Raw genomic sequence first — 11210 nt, 5'->3', positions numbered from 1 at the left:
TTGCATCGCAGCTCTAGGTTTACGAAGTCGATCAGCGTACTGCGTAATACATTACTCAAGTACTTTCGCAGTTGATGAAGGATGAAGCTTGTCATGGGAATGGAATTTGATTGAAGCAAAAATATACGGATATACACACCTTGACACGCACACCACACGCACATACGTATGCATTGATACATACATATACATACATACATACATACATATATATAGGGAGAGTTTACGAAAAAAACAAAAGACGAAGACAGGTGGTGTAGAAAACAAACAGATGTATTAGTATAACGCTCAGGAATAGAAAAAGTCTTTTACGTTTCGAGCCTACTCTCTTCTACAGAAAGGGACACAGAAAAAAAAACAAGGAGAAAAACAAGGAGAGAAAAAATGTGTGTAGTGGCTAACGATCTATCATGGCGACTCATATATATATATATATATAAGTAATACTAAGCAATAAAGGGTTTAGCAACGAATTGCCTTACCACATACCGAATTTAGAAATAGCAGTCAAAGGGTTATAGCTATTTCTTCTACTAAAAAGGGAGATCTCAGTAAAAACAGCAATTGGAAGGCAGACACAAACAGGTAAGAGAGAATGAATTGACTGCAATCTATCATACATTTTTAAGTTATCTACGCATATATATATATATATATATTATATATATATATATATATATAATATATAATATATGTATATATATATATATATACTCATACATACACATGGACGCTTAAATATATAGAGGCAGAATATGAGTGAATAACTGGGAAATTCGTTTCGATGTCATAATGCTTAGATCAATCTTGGAGGGCAAACGTCAATCTCTATAGCTTCAGTGGTACATACTTTCTCCCTGAAGTTGGGTTGACAGGAAGTGTATAAAATCCAGACGGATGAGTTGTTCTCTAAGACAAAGCTTGTCATATAGCCATCCATCTATCTATCTGTATGCATGCATGCATATATATATATGTGTGTGTGTGTGTGTATGAGTGAGTTTATGAAATTGTATATATATATATATATATATAAGCTTGTGTTGCATATGTTTGCATCTTACCTGTGTCAAAGGCGAAGATTGTGTGTGGAAATTGTTGTACAAGGACAGGTAATTTATTTCTCGGTACCTAAACTCACCCAGGGACCGAATAAATCTGCCAGAATCCTCGTTCTGCGGCCTTATATCGTTCACAAAATCTTTGGCCGCACTAATTCGTTGTTCAATACACTAATTCAGTAAAATGTTAACAAAAGATATTTAGAATTGAGAAAAGCATGAAATTAACTGCTACATAAATGCTTTGATTATTATCGAAAGGAAATAATCTAATAATATTTTACTGATTCATACATATAAATATGTTCATATTCCATAAATATAATGAAAATTGCTCTAGGCCGGTTTGAAGACTATAGATTGTATATAAGCATAATATCATTCGTATCAGCTATGAAGTTCAAGAAATTATATACATACATATATATGTATACACATACAGAAACATGCGCACACATACACCCCCCACACACATATATATATATTATATATATATATATATATATATATATATATATATATATATATGTGTGTGTGTGTGTATGGACACATTTTCAATTTCATAATGTATGCTGGTGTAGCGGAGGAATTGTAATTGTAGTTCGCTGCGTATAACGCCTCAGGCTGGGTAAATTCTGTCTTCCTCTGCTATTTAAATTATAATAATTCAAAATGCCACTTTCAATTAACAGACTCAGCAGGTGCACGCCTAGAATCTGTATTTGTGTGTGTACATTTACAAGTATCTCAGTATATGTATACACAAATAATCGCAATGCAATGGATGGTGACAATTAGAAGTTAAGCACAGAAGCAATTATTAGAGGCATGAAATGTTGGAACATTTTTCTGTATTTCCATTTCTCTCTGGTTATGTCCTTGTCTTTCTGCCTCTCGCTTTACATGTATGCGTGCACCTTAGCGTATATGTGTGGGCCGTTTCCCCATTTTGGAGACGTTTTCCGTGTGGTAACTATAGGCGGATGTAGTTCCTAAACACGTGTAGAATAAGTATTGTTGTAGATTGTTCGCCAGTGAAAATATATTGCAGAACGGAAAGCTACTACATGATAAAGAACGAAATGTAGAGCAGCCAGCAACAGATCAAAGAGCACCGACAATGCAGAAGACATTTGCTGTCTCACGAATCATTTCCTATCACGATCATGTTACGCACGCTCGATTTCATTTCATACTTATGTAACCCAGGGTATTAAGTGCAGAGGATTTGACGGGAACAATATGAACCTACGATAGAGGCAACTAAAGTCGTCCAACCAAATTTCGACTAGATCTATCTATTGCTGGATCTTCACTTCATGCATTGGGGATTTCTCTGTGTTCTAGGATATCGGATACGTAAAGCAAGTTGTAGGTGTATTGCATATTTGTAAAAGAGAGTCTGTTGGGTTGCCAGCGTGTCGGCCTCCAATGCGGCGACGCACATGGCATTACGAAATTACTGACAATATCCTAAAACATGAAGATGTCTCTCGCTATCAGTTTCCAAAGCTACAAGTGAGTGTACAGGAGAATTATATATATACATACATACATACATACATACATATGTATACATACATACATACATACATACATATGTATACATACATACATACATACATACATATGTATACATACATACATACATACATACATACATACATACATACATACATACATACATACATACATACATACATACATACATACATACATACATACATATGTATTTATATATATATATATATATATATATATATATAGGGAGAATTAGTATTGGTATAACGCTCGGGAAGTGTAAAAGCCTTTAACATTTGGATCCTACGCTCTTTCACTCAGAGACGAACACAGAAAGAAACATGGAGAGAAAAAATAAATGTGTGTAGTGGCTACCGATCTATCATGGCGAATGATATATGCAGTGCTCCATGAGACTTATCAAGGGGCCTGACTATTCTACTTGTGCAAATTTGCAATCATTCAGTCGTATATTTGGAATACCTATATATTTTAATTTTCTTATTTAACCACCATTCAACACCTCTTCTCCGTATTTTATATATATATATATATAAATATGAGAGGGATTCACTATGTGGAAGCCCTTACGCTAAAAAGAGATCCGCATAAGCGTAGTGGATCCCTCTCATATTTGTGTATAAATAATATTTACTGAATCTCAGTTTTTTATGCGCTAGACCACTGGTGTTGAATTGATGTTATTAGATTAATATCTAATTTTTCACCCTCATTTGGACTTTATATATATGTAGAGAGAGAGAAAGAGAGAGGAAAATTATCTAACTGACATACACCTGACTCTCACTTTGTCTCTGAAATATATATATATATGTGTATCCGTGTGTGTGAATGTATGTATTAACACGTGTGTGTTAGTGCGTAGGCGTGTATATGTACGTATATGCGTATATATATATGTATATATATATGTATGTATAAGTCAAGCAATCATAATGTAATATAAAGCTACACACACAGAAACACACATTCGATATTTGTTTATAGAGAAACGCAAGGACACATGTAGGTTAATAACGTTAGCTTGATAAAAAGGATACACATTCTTGCGTCTGTTCATTAATTGTAACCCAATGGAATTGAATTTCAACTAAATTATAAATAGAACTTCGTATGACTTGTGTGAGAAATACTGGATACTTATATTTTTTCAGGTACTAAATCACACAACACACACAAGCGTTTCTGAATACGCACAAATACACATTCACACGCAAACATTCACATATAAAACGAAGTGTGAGCGCGTGTTGGGGAGCGTGAGTACAGAAATAACTATAAACTGTCTAAAAGACTGGCAGGTTAAAAAAACAAACAAAAAATAAAACAAAAAAAATCAAACAAAATCACCAATTATTTTTACAAATAGTCTATGCAGTTTTCCATATATCGATATATGTAACTATACAGATAAACATGCGCGTACACACACACACACAAATATATTCGTATATGTATATATTAACATTTATATATATATATATATGTACATATATAAAGATATATATATATATATATATATATATATGTACAAATATACTTTATTAATAAAGCTGCAAAAAGTCATGTCTTTGCAGCTTTATTAATGAAGCATATGACTCTACCTCCGGTATTCCAGTACTATTTTCTCTATCTTGTTACACATTTATGTACTTAGTCTAGTATATACAACTACATGTATATAAATATAGTCTACACATTGAAATATTGTGACCGCGTGTGTACCGTTGGCGATTTTTTTCCTCCGTCTTCCCTTCCTTTTCCTATGTTTCTGACGAGGGTCTCCGCTCGAAACGTTAGATCCTACTTCTTTCCTGAGCGTCCAATAATACTATACTTGTTCCACGTCCTCTCGTTGTTATGTTTTCTCTTTGTGTTTTCATGTTTGGATTAACTATATATATATATATATATAATATATATATATATATATATATATATATATATATATATATATATATATTAGATAGATAGATAAGGATATATATAGCTATACACAGACATATATGTACATAAATATCTATATGTATGTATACATATATATGTGTGTGTATTTTTGTGTGAATATATATATATATATATATATATATATATTTATTTATATATAAATAATGCAATGTACATACACACAACCACACGCGCACGCGCAGTGCTGGAACTTTCCTAGCTTTGAGTAAAAAAATACAGGTGGTTCAGTTAATCATGATTTCATTCAACATATTCCCCTCTCAGATTCGCACACTTATTGCAGCGGTCTTACAATTTTTCTAAGCCCTATAAGAAAACTCGGAAGTTTGGGCCTTCAGTCAGGCGTTTCGCGATACCTTTAAATCTAGAAACTTTTCAGCACCTCTCGTATATCTAAGGTATATACATACATATATATAGTATGTATATACCTTACATATATAGTAAGGCGGCGAGCTGGCAGAAATTTAGCACGCCGGGCGAAATGCTTAGCCGTATTTCGTCTGCCGCTACGTTCTGAGTTCAAATTCCGCCGAGGTCGACTTTGCTTTTCATCCTTTCGGGGTCGATTAAATAAGTACCAGTTACGCACTGGGGTCGATTTAAACGACTTAATCCGTTTGTCTGTCCTTGTTTGTCCTCTCTGTGTTTAGCCCCTTGTGGGTAGTAAAGAAATAGGTATGTATATGTACATATATATATATATATATATATATATATATATATATGTGTGTGTGTGTATATGTATGTGTGTGTATATGTATGTGTGTATAAATAACAAATTAAATGGGTGGCTTATTAGCAAATTCATAGGGGTCAGAAAACAACTCAAAAACCTCAAAGACAGAGATTTTGCACCTTTCGAGTTGTATTACCTCTTGTTTTAGCAATAGCTGGTGCTGTTTAATACCCTACGTCACTTATATATGAGTGTGTGTGTGTATGTGCGTGTGTGTGCGTGGAGAGAGAGAGAGAAAGAGAGAGAGAGAGAGAGAATGTGAATAAAAATGACTGAAAGAACGTGATGAGAAAATCTGAATATAATGAAAAGAGGGGTTGTCACACGTGGCCCATGTAATCGCAAGTGATAGATGGAATCTAATTAGACAGAAGCCCACATAACTGAGAAATTTGATAAATTGAAAATTAATCGGCCAATTATGAATAAATGGAAGAATGAAGTACAGCATGATGAAAAGTGTTTAACATATATCTACACCGTTTCTATGTATTTCCATTGCCCTTTCAGCATATTTGCTTTTAATGAGTCAGCAAGGGGCCTTATATCTGGAACCAGGAAAAGATACGTGTATGGATATATATATATATATATATATATATCACTTAGCGGTTCGGCAAAAGAGACCGATAGAATAAGTACTGGGCTTACAAAGAATAAGTCCCGGGGTCGATTTGCTCGACTGAAGGTGGTGCTCCAGCATGGCCGCAGTCAAATGACTGAAACAAGTGAAAAAAAAAAAATGATAATAATAATGATGATTTGAGTGAATATTATTCCTAAATTACAGGGAAAAATTCAATTTAGAAATACTAAACGAAATTTCACAAAATATAATATATATATAAAAATTAGAAAAAAACACCTTTTATCAATTCAAAATGAACAATAAATTACACCATCTAAAAAAAGTACATATAATAGAAATATTAAAATAACAATAATATACCGATGATTAAGTAAATTGCAAAATAATAAAAAAAACGTATATACTTGGTAGAATAATATATATATATATATAATATATATATATATATATATATATATATATTCATGTGTGTATATATATATTGTTTTCTTATTCTTTTATTGTTTTAGTCAGTTAACTGCGGCTCTGCTGGAGCATCGCCTTGAAAAGTTGTAGTCGAACAAATTGACCTCAGAACATTTTTTTAAAGTCTAGTACTGATTCTATCGGATCCTTTTGCCGAACAGCTAAGTTATGGTAACATAAACATACTAACACCGGTTATCAAGCGGTGATGGGGAAAGAAACACAACCATAGCCACACTCGCACACACATAAATATGACGGGCTTCTTTCAGTTTCCGTCTACCAAATCCACTGACAAGGCTTTGGTCGACTCTAGGCTATAGTAGGCGACACTATCCCAATTTGCCATGCACTGAACCTGGAACCATGCGGTTGCGAAACACTGCGCGATATATAAGCAGAGGGGTACACACATATATTTGCATATATATTCGTGAGGCATAATTATTATTCAGTTCTTTGTATCAATGCTTCTTTGCATTGCATTAGGCATCTTTCTTTAGTCCGACCAGTGACATTCCTAAATTCAGTAGAGTAATTGCATCACTACCTTTGTATTCTTGTCATCAAAATTAATTAGCGTTGTGCTGTTCGTGCGCTTTGCCGTAAGTCGCAAAGTACCATGAGAAAAAAGGAATGACGTAAAAATAGTCAACGCCGGTTATATTTTGGCTTGTTTGTATTTTGCGATTAGTGAGCTTCCTTACTTATCCTAATTTTCATGGAATTTTCCATCGAACTTAAGCACTGTTAGCTAATGTTTGTCTATCTAATAATATTTCGTATGCAGGGCGGCGAGCTGGCAGAAACGTTAGCACGCCGGGTAAAATTCTTAGCGGTATTTCGATTGCCATTACGTTCTAAGTTCAAATTCTGCCGAGGTCGACTTTGCCTTTAATCCTTTCGGAGTCGCTAACATAAGTACCAGTTACGCACTGGGGTCGATATCATCGACTTAATCCGTTTGTCTGTCTTTGTTTGTCCTCTCTGTGTTTAGCCCTTTGTGGGTAGTAAAGAAATAGGTATTTCGATTGCCGTACCGTCCTAAGTTCAAATTCTTCCGAGGTCGATAAAATAAGCACCAGTTATGCGCTGGCGTCGATGTAATCAACTTAATCCCCTTGAATGTCCTTGTATGTCCCTCTATGTTTAACCCCCTGTGGGCAATAAAGAAATAATTATCTCGTATGCAGTTTTTAATGACTTGCATGTCTTCTTGTTAACGAAGGCTTGGCGCGGTTGTGTTCCAGTTTGGACCACGAAATTCTCAACTTTTACGCTTACATTGAACTTTTTTTGTCACATAATCTGTCAGTAATATGTTCTGCAGTTTGGTAAATGTTTTGTATTTTTTATGAAATTATATTCTCGCAATACGTAAAGAATTTCGGAGCACTGTTCCTCCTAAGTAAATTTCAAGGATAAATAAAGGGACAAAGGAACATTTTTTTGTTCCCCTTTAATATTCATATGCACAGAATGGTAGTGAGCCGGAAAAAATGCTTAGTGGTATTTCGTCCGTCTTTACATTGTGTTCAAATCCTTCAGAGGTCAATTTTAAGAGTCGATAAAATAAGTACCAGTTGTGTACTGGGGTGCGATGTAATCGACTTATCCTCTCCCTCAAAATTTCTGGCCTTGTGCCAAAATTTGAAATCAATATTTCTATTTACATATCTATTTATCTGCACCCGACCCTGCTGTCAACATACACTAAATATTAGTATAAATATTAGCATGAAAAAATGTTCTATTGTAAAACCTAATACCAAGGAACTCGTTTCGACTTTCGGACGCAGTTCATCGGTTTTCTTGTTGGTGGGCGCATACGATACATGGAGAGTGTTATCAACGACAAACTCTGTGTACTAAACGCTTACTTTGCGGTTTTTCATTTTAAAAATATTATTACACCATGCAACGGTCCATACATTGCTATTGCACAGCATAAACAGTTCCTGGTCCTACAACAACGAACACAATAACAACATCTCCTGCTGTTGCTTGTTTGCTTGTTTGTTTGTTTGTTGAGCGAAGCTGTCTTCGTCCCAGTGGGAGAAGTCCGAAACGTGGTTCTTTGCTATTCGTAAGACCCGTAGAAGAGAAAGCATCGACGGATGGATGAATGCGCATCCAGGCTCAGCGGTTGCGTAGGAAGTTGGGGACAAGAAACAGGAAGAAAAAGTGAGAGAAAGTTGGAGCGAAAGAGTACAACAGGGGTCACCACCACCCCCTGCTGGAGCCTCGTGGAGCTTTAGGTGTTTTCGCTCAATAAACACACACAACGCCCGGTCTGGGAATCGAAACCGCGATCCTCCGACCGCGAGTCCGCTGCCCTAACCATTGGGCCATTGCTCCTCCCAATCCGTTTCCTCTAACCCTCCTGCTGCTGCATTTCTTTTGTTACAAATCGTAATACTCTGCATACAAACATCTTGTGCGAGCATATGAGCATTTGAACAAGTATAATTTACCAACTTGTATAAATCTGGTATTTAATTTGTGCGTATAACTTAGAAACTATAATACAACGTGCTACTATTTTCAGACTTACGAAAAAAGTGTTGCAGTTCATATGATGAACGTCGTAGTTTTAAATACATAGCTCTTAATTCTGTAGCATTATACTTGGATATAAAGTGATACGCCTCTTATATATACTCAACAATACACTTTATTTGACGAACAATAAAATCATTTGTGAAAAGTAGTTATTCTTTCCTATTAAATCGAGGATTAAGTGGTAGTTGTAGCATTTAGAAAACAGACAGCTGTTTCATTATTTGCGTCATGTTGAGGCCTGCAAAGCATTTTTGTGAAATATGTAAAACATGTTGATGTTTAGAAAATTACTCTTTTCTAATTTATAAATCAGTGATTAGTTGCCACTTTGAAAACTATGTATTTCGAGCGGGAGTTTGGCAGCGCCACCTCTAGCCGAACATCTATTCTGTGCTGATGATGGGAAATAACCCGGAAATCGCGATACACAGATATTGTTTTGAGCTGATGGCGGGGGGGTGGGGGGTGCTAGATTCCCTTGTTCGAAAATATAAGGACTCAGGTCGTGTCTCCTGGGGCTAAATTACAGCAACATTCGTCCTAAACCAAGACTGCCATGTTATATTGGCAAAAATCGTTACTCCATGTTGAGGCTTGCAAAACATTTTTGTGAAATATGTAAAACTGTCAAAGATTTTCACGATGATTTCGCATCAGTAAATAGTATCTTGCCATCAAAAATATTTACAAACCGATCCATTTCTTTACTGAGTAATGAATTTATTGGTTTGAACTCATCGATGTCAGAATATAACTGTCATTCCACCTCTACCTCTTAGGCTACACTCTAAGTGCTTAATATTTTGTAAATTTTACTCATATTGCAGGAATAACTGAAGGAGTTTTCGCCAAGAATTTTAAACACACGATCCCCATCTAAGAATGTAAGTGCATCTTTAGACATAAATGAAACACATTTGTTTTTGTAATACAGGAAGTCTTCTATTTTTATGGTTAAATAAGAATTTGTCATTCACTTACAAAAATGTATATAGTTTCAAATTCTTTATTATAAGGGTTAATCTTCCAGAACACCGAGTCTGACACAGTTTATTAAATATAATTTACTTACAATCACCACTCACAAGCTACTGAAAATATCGTTACTATTACAGCTTAATCACTTGTTATCATACAAACACGCATGAAAATTGGCTTAAAAGATAAAATCAAACAACATCAGCGCGATTTGAAGTCGGAATATAAATGTTGAAAATAATGTTGTTATAAGACGTTTAGTACAAAGTTCTACTGAATTAGCCACTCCAAACTCACTAATCACGTAAATTAACTACTAATTGAATGGTAAAAAGAAAATCAAATACCATCATGCTGCGTAACAAATAGGCTAAACCACGTTCAATAGTTCTATTTTTAACTCCACAGTTGTCTTCTAAAGTAAGACGAGACGGTGTAATATAGCTATTAGCCATGCAGTTACACACGAAGCTAATATTCGCAAACGTAGGAGCATGCTGGAAAGAAAACTCTCTTTCTTATTTGATGTATATAGATTTCAATATGACCAGAAATGCATTAGGGACATGCTGTTTGAATTTTCTAGTTTACAATTTGAAATTCTAAATATAGTTTAATTTAAACATTCCTAAAATAAATAGGTCAAATGTAATATTAAAATACCAGGCATTACGCAGAACGATGTCACGCAGCGTAGGAGATTCCACGTTTATTTATTTATTTCCAAATGGAAAATGATGAAGAATAACAAATCACCGAGTGCATATCTGAAAGCGGTAAAGACAGGCATGATGGAACAATTAATTTAAAATTTACAGATCTTTCAAGGTTCTCTCTGCTGGATACAATCTTTGGCTATACACAAATATACAGAGACATGAGAGAGAGAGAGAGAGGGAGAGAGGGGATACACACAGGCAGTTAGAGGTAAGAGAGATATTGTTTAAGAAGTATTACGAAAAGGTATTGAATTATCATAAGGCGGCGAGAAGTAGTGAGCTGGCGGAATGGTTAGCACACCGGATTAAATGCACAGCGGCATTTCGTCCGTTTTTATAATTTGAGTTTAAATGCCACCGAAATCGACCTAGCCTTTTATCTTCTCAGGATCGATAAAATAAGTACCAATTGAACACTGGAGTCGATTTCATTGACTTACTCGCAATCATAAGATTGTTGGCACTGTGTCAAAGTTTGAAACTTATTATTATTACTACTATTATTGTTATTATTATTATCATTATTATTATTATTATATGTTTGACTTATGCTTAGTATTTGTACAAGTTAACTCCAAGTCTTACTC

General features: G+C 34.8%; 1 protein-coding gene across 3 annotated transcripts in view; it reads left to right on the top strand.

The window, feature by feature from the left end:
- Positions 1-11210, top strand: part of LOC115232381 (class A basic helix-loop-helix protein 15) — a 267709-nt gene that overhangs the window by 52408 nt on the left and 204091 nt on the right. The window contains exon 1 of one of the 3 annotated variants that reach the window (XM_036512175.1): positions 9754-9810. The exons of the other annotated variants lie outside the window; for them this stretch is intronic. The gene's annotated coding sequence lies outside the window, so the exon portion shown is untranslated. Of the gene's footprint in view, positions 1-9753; positions 9811-11210 lie in introns of those variants that run through there. 3 annotated transcript variants of the gene reach the window in all.

The sequence above is a fragment of the Octopus sinensis genome, linkage group LG2 (assembly GCF_006345805.1).
Source record: "Octopus sinensis linkage group LG2, ASM634580v1, whole genome shotgun sequence".
Taxonomy (NCBI): Eukaryota; Metazoa; Mollusca; class Cephalopoda; order Octopoda; family Octopodidae; genus Octopus; species Octopus sinensis.
This window is presented reverse-complemented; position numbering and strand designations above follow the sequence as displayed.